We start from the raw sequence: 13,758 nt of genomic DNA, 5'->3' as shown, positions 1-13,758 counted from the left end.
GAGTTCTCCTCCAGTGGGTGCCCCCAGAGACCCGCCTTTCCCTGAAACACCAGCACACCTGCACAGACAGACAGAGTGGATCTGAGGCCTGTGGCTCAACTACCTGGAGCTGCTAGGAGCCTATTCTTCTCTCATTCCCAGCGGGAGCAATTATCTCTAAACGGGGCTAGTTCGGGTGTGTGTGCTCCATGATCATGGTGATTAATTCGTTGGGAGTCCAGAGTGATCAAATCCCCAACAAATTGGTGCTTCAATTAAGTGTTGAAGAAATGTGAAAGAGTGACAAGAAAGAGTGAAAATATATAACTAATATAAAATTATTCTAATAATAATATACATTTCAGTTCTCTCAAAACTAAAACTGAAGTAACTAAACTTATTGTTGTTTTTTGATTTTGTAAAAACCCATTCATGACATATTGCACTGCATCTATAAGTCCAGTTATCTAAGTAGTTTCACCAACTCAGTGGAAGAAAAGTGAAATGAGTGCAGTTGAGGGTACTAAATACTGTACTAACACCCCTTTCAGACGTATGGGCCCACATCGCTCGCTCATTTTTGTCACGCTAGAAGCATGGGAATTTGGGTACGGGCATGTTTTTCCTGGATCAAAGCTAGACCTGGAAATATGTCAAGATGTTACCTGAACCTTTTTGCATTGATCTGTGTTTTTACAGTTGTTGTTACTTTATATAGGTCCAGTTATAAGTGATGGCCTATTCAGCTGCTGACGAAGTTATGCCCTTGCCACCACACTCATCAGCGTCACGTAAAAAAAAAAAAAACAATAATAATAATTCAGACAGTCCTGTCTGTATTTTGTATGTATTTATTGCATCATTCATGCACATGCTTTGTGCATTATTGTAGGCATAAAAATGTAAAAAAAAAAACTTGGAGGATCGCCACAATGCCAGTTTACGTCAGAAAGCCACAAAATTGGCATGTGCAAAATCAATCTAGATGGTTCCACCTCGTTTCAGTGCCTTTTCTGAGTATCAGTGGTGGATAAAAAATGTCAGTGCTCTGGCAGGCCATATTTCCAACGCAAACCCACAGGATGTGTTGGAACAATTCACCAAAAAGCATCTGGCCAGCCAACCCACGGGCTGTGTGTCACTGCTCGTCCAGCAGTGAAGGAGAGTGACCTCAAGTTTAGAGACCAGAGCACATGCGAGAGACCTTAAGGTCAACCTTCAGTTGCTTTTCTCTAGCCCTTTACTGCGAAGTTTATTCTGCTTCATTCCTGTCATATAGACCACATGTGGCCTGCTCCCAAAGTGATGCAGAGACATGGATGCTAGAAATACAATGCACATATGGAGCTGTTACATAATGGATGGCCATAGAAGACATCTTAAAATAGAATTAAATAATTTGCATCATACTTGCGTTATAGTAATAACTACTATTGCGCATAGCCAAAGATGTATACATTTTAGTCACTTTATAATAAAAACAAATTTACAATGAGAGTAGACATTACCTGTGATACATACCTAACATGGGGCATAAATACTATTTTCAGGGGGCAAAATACTTTTTTCCTGCAAATACACACATGCTTTCATGTACAGAGTTGTGATGCTCATAGCTGAAATAAAACTGTGTTGAAATAACCTCTGCACTGACACGAAAAAAAGACAGAAAATATTAGATTTCTTTGTGACTTTTCCCAGCAAAAACATCCGAACTCAGAGTACACTACAGACAGAACCACTTTAGATGGGAAAACAATGTGTTGAAGGGAGTGTGCTTAATATCGGGTTGCGTGCGTCATCTGAACAAGAGTGTACAAACGAAACAGCACAGCAGGTAACGCTGGTCATTAAATATGCCTCAGTTTTGGGTAACTGCAGACTGTTAAAGAAACACATGGGTTTTGGAATGAATGCATAGATAGATAGATTGATAAGTACAAACAGACAGACAGTTAGATCGATAGATAGATAGATAGATAGATAGATAGACAGTTAGTTAGATAGATAGACAGATAGACAGATAGACAAATAGATAGATAGATAGATAGATAGATAGATAGATAGATAGGTGGAGATAAGTAAATGAAACAAGATACATCTAGTAATGATAACGAAGGGATTTTGAAACCCCAGTTATTTTGTTTGCAATGAGAAAACCATGTTTCCTGACTGACCTTGAATGCGGTGTGAGGCCCTGATTGCTTCCAAGGCAAAGTATGACATCTGGTCGGGCCTGGCAGCGTCTCTTTGCACCCCCCACCCCCCGCCTCTACCTCTCCGCCGAAAACACAACGTATTAGTTTCTTCAACACCGCTGTCACGAGTATGGATGAGGATGGGGGGAGCTCCCCATTGATCAGGGCTGAGCTGAGGTCCAAACAGCTGTTGTGTTTCGCTGGGGAAGCCGTGCTTTTCTGCATGATGTCATCTCCCAATCACGCGCAGCAGGTTCTAATTATGCCAGACCCTTTTACGATAGGATGGATATGGATGGCTTCGGAGTGCTGATTGAGGAGCCAGGGCAGGCTTGCGCTCCCTGCTCAAATAAACACTACGATGAGAGGCAGGGAGGAGAGAGGTTTTACCCAGGCCATCCCACTGATACCAGTCTGGACAGAGCAGTGATTCAGCAGAAGCTGGACACTGTGCAAGGATGTTTGACTCATAGATAAACAATATAAGAGATGTTTGCCATGATGTGTAAGGATTTTGGATTGGTCATCATGATTAATCATCATGATGGGCATATGATCACTGCATAAAGTGGAACTCCTCCTCTACCTGTAGCACAAATTTGTCATGATAAGATGTTCATGTGAGACCTATGCTGTTGACACAAGGTGGTACAACTGTATCTAAGAGATGACAAAACATGGCATTTTCAGCTAACAGGTTGAGGACATTTTTTTGCCCTTTAGAGAAATGCCATTGTCCTGTGCTGGAATATATGCACCCCTTACATTTTGTTTAGGTTTAAAAAGTGTTCTGTCTGTTTAGTTTCAGCAAATAAGCTTTGAAAGCTCCATTTGGAGTTATTGATGTTCGTAGATTTTTTTTTATTATTATTAATGGGGCCAAGTTTCGGTTGAAATTGGATGGGATACTATTTCAAATGAACCCCTGGGGGTTGGGTAAGCTTTTTTTTAAAGTTACTACCATAAACAGCTTGCTGCCATGGTAACAAATCTGTACATATAAATGGAAATGGTCAGGAAGTACAACACGGCTCTTTAATTATTTCTAATTACCCCACTTAATTAGTGCAACTAATGCTATAGTACATTTGTTATTTCTCGAAGACATATTACTGTTTATATCACTACTGCACTAGGAATCAATTATATTTTCTCACTGTGTCCTGTGAATGACTTCCACTAATGCCACTGTTTCGGGTCCTCCAGTAGGGGACCATGTACTCAGAAAAGCTAGGGGTGAAAAAAATGTCATTAGAACCAACTCTGTATTTGAAGGTGAAAAAAGTCTGGCTAAGTGGGTCCACCTTAGAAATTGAGTGATGAAAGCTTAATGGCCTCCTTGCCTAGAGCACCACACCCTGCCTGCCAGTGTGAGGGACCCCATTTCAACCTAGCATACCTCGTCGTATAATTCGCAGGCTCCCTCTGAAGAGACTTGGACGAGAGCTGTGCTGTGTGTGTGATGTCAGGTGGCTGAGCCGGCGCTCCTTAACGGCAGTGTGTTCTTGGAACGTTAATTTACGGGGGGTGGGGGAGGGGGCGGAGGGGCGTAATTCCCACCGAGTGATGACATTAGTGTGCGTGACTGCAAAGGGAGCTCTCACCGTTCTCCATCTCTGCCACGGCTCCCAGCGCTACCATTCATTACTCATTTGTTTGTGCTAATCAGTAACAAATGTGTGTGTTGGTCTGAAAGCCTATTGAAAGAGCAGATGAGCTTCAACATGAAAATATATTGCGTTCCACGGAGGAGTAGGACCACGGTCTAATAAGGGTGCCATCACTCAGTGAGTGGCTTGTGTAAAAACGGAGTGCTACATTTTCCATGCCCGCCGTTACACAAATCGTTCACAGTGAGAAAAACCAGCAGTGCTCAGCCTCCCAGGCTGAGGACTATGTATTTGCATGTGAAACCTTTCTGCACAAAGTCTTTCTTCACTGCTTTAAAACTTTTGTTATTAATTTGTTAATACTGTATACACTTGTAGAAGTAATACAGTACTATGAAGTAATTATCAGAGATTAATGGCTATTGTATATAATGAACTATATATGATACACCAATTATTAAATCATTTTCCCAGGTGAGGAAATAATTTTCAGGAATATGTACCTTGCTGTAAAATGTGCAGAACTAAAGTACCAGTTCATGTTCAATTTTTCTGCATCCTATTCCAGTTTAGGCCTATTTTTCAGTGTGTCCTGGTCTGTGTTTGTTTAAAGCCATACCACTTGAGCCAAACTTTGACATAACAAATCAAGAGAGAGCTCTTCCCTCTCTCACTTATCACTTAGCCCTGACTGATCGCAAAGTTATGGTTTGTGAACAGACTCTTCTCCTTTCGTGTGTGTTTTATTCATTAATGTGACAGGCGGTGCAACGTTCCTCAGTGTTCCTCTCCCGTTATCTTGGGTATGCGCGCTGAGATAGGGCCATTTAGTCATTCATAATCCCACCCTCGTAAACACTGCCGTCTGCCTGTGGGAGATCTATTTACTTTCCAGTGCCACAGAACCCAGGCCCAGAGATCTGGCCGGATGGCGCTGAGAGCTCACTGGGTCGGGAGCGACCTCTGTGGCCTGTCAGCGTGTCTCGTGTGAGGCTCACCAGATGCGGCGGCACACTTTGAGTTGTCATAAACAACGCCGTCGGCCGGGCCAACGGCAAAAACTGCTGATGTGACGTTGCAAAAAAAGAGCATCATTAATAAAGATAATGATACAGATGGCTCCCGTCATCTGTCTTGAGGGACACGTTCATTGAGAAATCGGTGGGGGTGGTTTCGCAGAAGTTGGGTGGCCTTGGTGGGAAAGAGGACCTATGCAGTGAATAAGCTGTGCTGCTTAAGTCGTTTGACGGTGGAGCTTGTGCCAAAAAGTGGGGATGCCAAGTGCAGCTCATGAAGCCATGATCTTATGAAGTTGTGTTTGGTGCAGTCGAGTTCTTGTAAAGTCTTGTAATAATTTTTTTTTAATAGATATTCCTATATCCATTATGTTTCATCATTACTTATTATATAAACTTTCAGTGGCATATGTATGTTACCTGCGTAGTTTAAACAGTAATAAATAAAGGCAGAACAGTTCATAGTACTGCTGGTGGTTGCTGTTACTGAATGAGGCTAAATTACACCGATTGCAAAACCCCATTCATTATTTTAATAATGTAAATGTCATAACTACACCTAAAATTAAAATACAACAAAGACTAAAATGTACTTAGAATTCTGTGATCACAATAATTGGTCCCTACTTCATGTAGAACAGGTGTTGTTTTACCAGAGGCCAAACACCATTACATAAAGCTAAATTTAGCCAAATTAACCAAACCTAGTTTGTGCAGATACTATTAAACCTCCCAAACTATTTGAATATGCCAAAACGTCCCTCCTTGAGTCTCTCAAAATACAAGACTTGCCAATAACATCCAGATGTTTGGAGAGCCATTAACGTATTGATATTTATTTGTGTGTTGTGTGCAGCTGTTGTGGTGTTTTCCGGACTAATAGCAGCTTACTCAGAGAGGCCCGTAGACAGAGGGAAGGTGGAGTTACTATTTGTCTAACTCATGGGGCGGCTCGTCTGTTGACTTGGAGACAATAGCATCATGAGTGTGCAGCTGGTGCCAAAGCCTGGTGGAGTTTCCCTGCCTCAGACGCTGGATCATGAGACTTTGATGTAGATGGAGGGCGAGCCCACCTAGTGATGTCAGAGACAGATTTGCCTCAAAGCCTTTCGCATGCAACAACCTGTGAGTGTAGCGCGGGAATATCATCCCAAGCAGGTTCTACAGAATGCAACTTCTTTTGGAAACACACAAAAAAAAAAAAAAAAAAAGCAAAAAGAAAACCCCAGATTCCGTTTCATGTGAACTACACCTTGACAGCGCACAGAGGTCATCACCCCACAGCGACAGAGCTGTCGCCTGGAGACCCGACTCTCTCTGTGAAGGGAAACGCTGTGTGCTGATACGCCCAAGGGCAGTGGAAAAACCGCCTGTGTGAACTGTCAGCACCAGATAGCCACAGGAGCAGCTAATCTGCTCCCCCGGCCACTGTGCCACTTGCACTTTCATTGACCGACTTCCTCTGGACGCATTACAGGGGTAGGGCAGGGCCGTGGGGCGGGGGTGCCCACAGCTGGACATCCTGACCCAGGCTGAGAAGGACCGTGGGGTGGGGGGCTCAGACATGCGATCAGACTGGATACGGGGAGCCCCCCATTTCCTGCAGGAGAGACGATGTCAGAGCATCACCACAAACACATGCGGTGAGAGAGTCCATCCGAAGACACGGGAACATGAGGCGAGATGCCTTATGTCATGCTGCATGCTCCGGAGGTGTTGACACGGGCCTCATAATTGAATATTCCAGCGTTCATACAATGGAAAGTAAATCATTTAATCAACCGCTCCCCCTTGTAAATGAGCAGAAGGAATACAGGATTGTTTGCACAATGAGTAAGTAATGGGATGGATGGAAACCTCTCAATAAACATGGCTAAGAGGGAGACCAAACCCCATGATTTCATTGCCTTGCAAGCCCTTCCAGAAAGCCCTTCTGAGGGCTATTAGACCTTTGCACATGAAATGAACTTGCCGTGTCAATAATGTATGGAACCAATCAACATATGACCTCCACTGTTTTGATAATGGAAATAATGCCATTGTTTGATGGTAATATTATAATAGTATCTCTTTTCAATTCAATTCAATTCAATTCAATTTTATTTATATATAGATATTACAACTTAGTGGGTATACAGTGTGCTCATAGGGTTACTGTTACAAGGATAAGTAGAGCAAGGAACAAAAAAATGGTGGTGGCAATTATATGTATATAATGTATATATATAATTTATGTATATATGTTTATATATATAAATGCTAGCATAGAGTATGGGGTAGATATGGGGTTTATCTTTTGTTGTTTTTGTTGTTGTTGCCTTTGTGACCTATGTGTCAGATACAATTTAAAGGAGATAAAGCAGGTCAGAAGATGAGGGGGAATAGCATGAACCTGTAATGAAAGATTTTATGCTCTCCTGGAATAATGCAGCGCTTTTTTATGGTGATCAATACTGGTGTCAGGAAAATCTTCACTTCGTTTATTTTTCCAAGGACTATTGGTCTTCATCCAAAATCTGTGCAACTATAACAGCAACTGGCTGTGAAAAACAGCCTCTTCATCTTCTGATAGTGTCCAGGATTTTGAAATTGTTTGACAAGATTTCTCTTGAGACTGTTAAATATATTTTTCCGCTGGTAGTTATTTCTCAATCTGAGCGATGCTCACTTGTGGTTATTTATGATAATGGCTTCCACGAGACAACAGTTGCTTGAAGACAGCATGGGATTGTGCAGATTCTATCCCAGAGGAGGGGAAGGGTATGCAGAGATAGGGCTAAATCTATGGCTGACCTCACACCGCCTGAACACAAAGAAAGGGAAATCACGTGGAAAAAGCATAAATACATCATGATAGCTACCTTGATAGTGTCACACACATGGTTTGGTTTAGTATCATTTGTTGAAATCTTGGACTAACAACAATGCTTGGAAACGTGTTTGTGGTTGTTGCCATTAAGCAGTAAATCAGTAAGTACTGCATCTTCCAACAACCAAAGAATAATGCACCAGGCTGATTTGGTAGAGGGACAGGCCTCCATCAATAATTGTTTTGGAAGTATTATCTAAAAATCAGTTTCAGTTTTGACACAGAAGACATAAGTAGACCAGAAACACTACAACAGTCCATGAGGACGGTCAGTCACTGCCATTGTCAGCTTTGTCCACCCTGTTTTTGAAATGGTATCTCAGGTGTGTGTCTGTTGACAAAACCTCCACATTTTGTATAGTGCTGATAACATGGCTTCGTTGGAAACAGTCTCAGCTCAGTCTCAGCCAAGTAAATGTCGCATTACTAACATGCAAGACATGAAAGAATTTAGGAAAGAATGCAATGTAAACTTTAATAATTGTCATCAGAGCACTGTTGAAATGTTGGCCTAATTGTCCCATATTCAAAAAGCAACAGGGATGGTGTTCCAAACCTTTGGCAACCTAACCTGCAGTGTCAGTATAACATCAGACAGTCAGTGCCCTTTGAAACAGACAGGGCATAGGAGTGCCTCTGTAGTAAAACAAATTACCTTTAGACTGGTGCTTGAAATCCTGATGTTTTGAGAGCGAGGAGGAGATGTGGTGCTATTGCAACAAGGGCTATTTCCTTAAGAAGGATTAACTTCTGGAAGACAGTTGAAGTGGTGACAAAGCCTTCTCATTAATATCTTTGTATTTTTACCCTTGAAAGTGTTTTGAACGGATGCAAATCCCTTTTCAGAAACTGACACGCACAAGCATGACATCACCCTATTTTTGATAGACCACCTCACATTCCTGGAGGAACCAAACTGGTCTATATCTCTCACTTGCAGGCGTGGCCTACGCAGCTCTGAAAGCTGATTGTGGAAGCTGAGAATGAAGTCGATTGGAGCCAGTTTTACCACCGGCCATGGACACGGCTAGGAAGAGCATGGTCCACAGATCAAAGCGGAATAGTAGCCCCACCAGTGCAGATAAATACACACTTCCTCTCTCCCCTTGCTGCTGTTTTTTCCCATATCCCTCACACCCACTGTCTGTAGCTGACCAGCACAGAGGAAACGGCAGACCACATCAAGAGGCTCTGCTGCTTTGCCTAAAACGCCATTACCGACTCGCACAAGGGACAATTCAATTCTCCTTTTTTTAATGGAGCCAGTCATGTGCACTAAACACACACACACACACACACCAATAATACTATGGCAATTTAACATTTACAGTTGATAATGAGAAATTACAGTTTGAATGAGAACTTCAGTGTAAACCTACATTTATTCTATAATTACTAAAAGACCACATGCCAATATAAAGAATATGTAGAGTGTGTAATATTTCATTCTAAAAACTTATATTATAGATTTAGAGTTGTGTACAGACACACACACATAGGCACAGGACATACATGCTCAGTATGCTGTTCTGTTGATCATTGTCATCATCCCAGTTAAGTTAATAATATTTTAAAACACTGAAGCATCAATTCCCCGATTTGACCCCAAACCATCACTCACCACGAAGCAAATTGTTGGGGAAGTATTAGAGTTAGAGTTCAACTAGAAAATAGAGTTCAACTAAACATTATGGGCCCAGTCTGTGTGAGTGTATTTTTTTGAATAGTGTCCTAATGGCTTCTTTTTGACTTCACTCAGCAGCTCTGCATGGGCCCTGCATAAGGAAGCCTTTACTTTTCCTCAACAGTAGCACAGAACTCTCCAAATCAGTGTAGTGGTTTGGCTCGGACACTCCACTGCCTCTTCAGCCCCAAGATTAGCGCCCTAAAAAAAAAAAAAAAAACACTGCCCTAACGTTTGACAAATTGAAGGTGTAAGTATACAGTCTTTCTGGCTGGGGCCTCCTTCCCATTAAGCCAGCAGTTTCTCTGAGACACACGACTTGGTCATGGCACACTGTGTCAGCTACTGGCAAGAAGTCGACCAAAGTAATGAATGGGCTGAGGTGTTTTTTTTTTCCTCCTCATACACATGCGAGGCCACCCAAACAAAATTGTGTAACATTAGATTATTCCAGAGCTTTCCTACAAACAAGGGGAGCACACGCCAGGCCGCCTAATAAGCCGGCAGTCTCGCATCCAGATTCTGCAGCACTTTATCCCTCTCCTCGGGAAATCAACCAGTGCTCATAAATTTCTCCACCTGTTTGGAAATGTCTTTCAAGCCTCGGCCTCTGTGAAAAAATCACAAGTGAGGCATTTAATAAGCAAATAACATTTGGCCATACTTAGCGCCCCGCTAGGAGACTATGAGTCACGCACACAGATGCATCTTTGGTAACACCTCACGGTATTTTTAACTCATGTTTACAACACCTTGTCACAGTCAATAGCTTGAAACCTGCTGATAACACAGACAGACTTTAAACCAAAAAAAAAAAGTCGTTAGGAAAAAAGTAAAGAGCAGTGTCACATTATAATGTCTCGAACAATTGAAACACTAAAAGTGAATTGGCCTGACAATCGGAGTCCCAGCACTGAGTAAGCAGCACATCATGATGTCAGTTGAGTTATTTGCAGTGAAATAATGATGTCCTTGAGGGTATGGCCAGGTGGTGGATGACATTTCCTATTATTTCTAAAATAAAGAAAATACTCCGTGCCGTGCAGCAGCTCTGTGTCGAATGTGCAGTACGCCACATGCACTGCCATCCTATTTGTAGACGGTATGAAAATGAGCCCGGGCACCTGACCTGTTAATCCACAGTGAAAGACAGACTTTGTAAACATTTTCAAAACGACCTCCATATAAGTCTCTCGCATAGTCATAACCATAAGGGACATAATACTCAGTGATGATCGAGTGATCATAAAAACAGTGGTTTGCTAATGTACCCCTCACTGGTATTAAATCCATCAGAAAGTGCCACGTGGGAGCTGTGATGTTATAGTCCTCTGCAGGATCGTTTGGGTTTGGACTGGCTGAGAGGACTCTGGGTGGGTCACCCCTCCCTCCCTCCCTTCCGCACCAAGCGGGAGGTGTGGTGTTGTGTGGGGTGGGCGTGTGGGGGTCAGTCTGTGCTGATGTCACTCACTGTTGCTCATGTCGAGTCTGAGTCTGCCCAGTCGTAAGCAGCTCGCAAGCTGTCATGGCCGAAGAGGACTTAGAGGTATGCTTTTTATCAGGAAACTAGTTTTGGTATCATTTTCAAATTCATTTTGATGGTATACGGTCATGTGAAGGACATATAAACTCATATCGTTCCCACCAACCATACAGGATATGCTCTATGTAGTTCTGTGTTGGGCCGGAACCCACCCTGTGAAAATGAAAAAAGCTTTCACAGCACAACACTGCCTAACATATTGCCAAAAGACATTAGTTGGGATGTTTTATCTGGGCCAATGGCGCTGTTGATGGTATGTGCAAGGTTCTGCATGCCCTTGAGGTAGTTAGCTCGCTAGTTTTAGACCAAAACTCTTTACTGCAGCTTCAGGTGGGCTTTACATAATCGGGCAGCTCACCGTCTGTTTCATTAGAAGACTCTTATTGAAATGATTTGTTCCAAGAAAGTCTTCTTTTGAGATGATGTACAATGCTTTATTGTTCAGGGTCCTGGTCTTTGGCATCAATGCAACCTGCCTGATGAAGTGCTCCCTGTAGAAGACTCTGTTTTGTATTTCATACCAAGGACAACTCGCCACCTGTGATTTGTGGAACTACTTTTTAAATATCACCATTACTCCTTGCTGTCATTACATGTGGTCAGATGAAGGTCTTATTTCACAAACTAGGACAACAACAACGTGCATGCAACTTAAACCAATTAGATTGATTCTGGTTTGTTGAAAGCTCTAGCAACCTTGAAACACGTGGGCTCCACTAGTGTCATCATTTACTTCCATGGCAGATACGGCAACGACACTACAACAACCACCAGATGGATTACCACCATTGCAAGTACCCAGACATTCCTGTGGGGAATCTTAAGAAATAAACAAAGCATTGCTTAACAGGCTAGGTTAACCTGACTTTCAGCAATATGTATGTTTATTTTCTTTATATTCCACTGTGGATCCTTTAAATCCCTTGACATAGGAGGAATCCTCCTGGCTGCCCCCCACCAACCCCAAACACACACACACATACACACACACAAAATCCTACCCCCTACCCCCACCCCACCCTCACCCCCAACCACCACACACCTTCCTTTGCTTGCCATGTGGAATTACCACACTGGTGGAGGCTAAGCCTGTCCAGAAGCCACTGCAGGTCTGATTTGTTTTGGCTTGGCTCCTCTCTGACATGCCTGGGAAGGGCAAGGAAAGGAAATGGGTGGACCAGCAGCTCTCCGCTCCCCCAGAGAAGAGAAGGCCTGGGAGAAGCCAGAGTGTGTTTTTCGACTCTGCCGTCCGTGAGCTTGTAAGGGAGAGAGAGAGAGCGTGGCCCCATCTGGTTTTAATAAATAGCCCTTGCAGCTTGCAACTGGAGTTCGCCAGGCCTGCCTGCACAGGACTCTAATTTCTCACCAGTATGGTGGATTTCGTGCGGCAACAGGGATGGTGATGAAAGGTGAACGGGCTTCGGAGACAGGGTCACCAAGCAAACTTTAGTCTGAGAGTGCTCAGCAAAGTAGACACAAGTGGGATATAACATGTTGACTGCAATAAAGCATGATTGCCAAAGGTGGGCAGTAGGTCACTGGCCATTGGTGATTATTTGGAACCCATCTTCATGTGGGATTCACACATTCACTATATCTGGAGAACCAATAAAGTTCTTAAATTGATTATCAGAAATAGTACAGAAAGACCTGTGCAACCTGTTGTATGAAGCCCTTTGCCAAAACTCAGTAGGTGTGTGCTCCAGTCCCTCTAGTGGTCACTTTTAATCCTGACGGAAACATCCAGTACTTGTTGCTGGAACTTTTTATAAATCACTGCCAGTCAGTAACACCTCTGTTTATATTGAAATCTTATTTGATTTATCATTGAATGTATTATTAATGAGCGCTAGGGAACAGAATGCAGCCCTTTGGCTCTCCTGATGCCTCCAGTCCAGGGCAGGGAACCTTCAAACACTCATGGTGAGGACAACGGGTCAAGAGGCACAAGTAGCTCGGCCACAGAGACCTGCCACTGCAAACAGGTCCGTTTGCCAGATTGGGTCACTCCACTGCTTTTTCTTTTTGTAATTTGTTTGTCATCCCGTCCCTTCCTGGGTTCTTATTTATGACCTGCCGGCTAGAGGAACCTGCTGAAGGCTGACCGTGAGGTCAAGCCCATCCGCTCGCAGTCAAAGTGACTTCAGTGCGGAGAACAGCACAGCGACTGTCTTCGGGCTCCACGCCTTCACAGCAGGGCCACACTTAGGGCCACACACCTGCTTCACAGAGAGGGAAACATTTATATTTATTTGTTTCATGACTTCAAGCCTCTGAAAGGCCAAAACTGCATGTGAGTCATATGGATTTAAGTTATTTATAAATATTTCTGCAGAGACTATTGCCATTACTGAATGTTTTTGGATTAGACTAAATTTAAAACCAAAAATATACTTTGATTGCGTGTGTTAAATGTACTGGTGCTGTTTAACCTGTACATGACATTTGAGGCAAACACAATTTTCTGAGCCTTAATGGACATTTTTATAAATGAATTTTATGAAAGAAATATTTGTGTAAAAAACAAAACAAAAACATGTCTTGACTTGGCTGTCAATCAAACGGATAACAGAACATTAATGATAAAGGATCCCACAGTTATTATCCTATAATCAAAATGTGGAATAATGGGATTTAGCCTTAGGTTGGGATAGGGAGACCACACATGGGGTAAGCCTGCATTGTGCATTCTTAATCTGATTAACGCCTTAAATGTGAGTATGAGAGAGAATGACACAAACTTCACAGGAATGTTCACATCCCCTAGTTTGTACTCCTTGCTGCACAGGGTAAACCAGAAAAGAATACTAGGGTTTCTATGACTTTATATACAGAGTCAGTCAAGCTGTTAGATCTGCA

The sequence above is a fragment of the Clupea harengus genome, chromosome 25, assembly GCF_900700415.2.
Source record: "Clupea harengus chromosome 25, Ch_v2.0.2, whole genome shotgun sequence".
NCBI lineage: Eukaryota > Metazoa > Chordata > Actinopteri > Clupeiformes > Clupeidae > Clupea > Clupea harengus.
The sequence above is the reverse complement of the archived record's forward strand: the minus strand, read 5'-3'. Positions refer to the sequence as shown.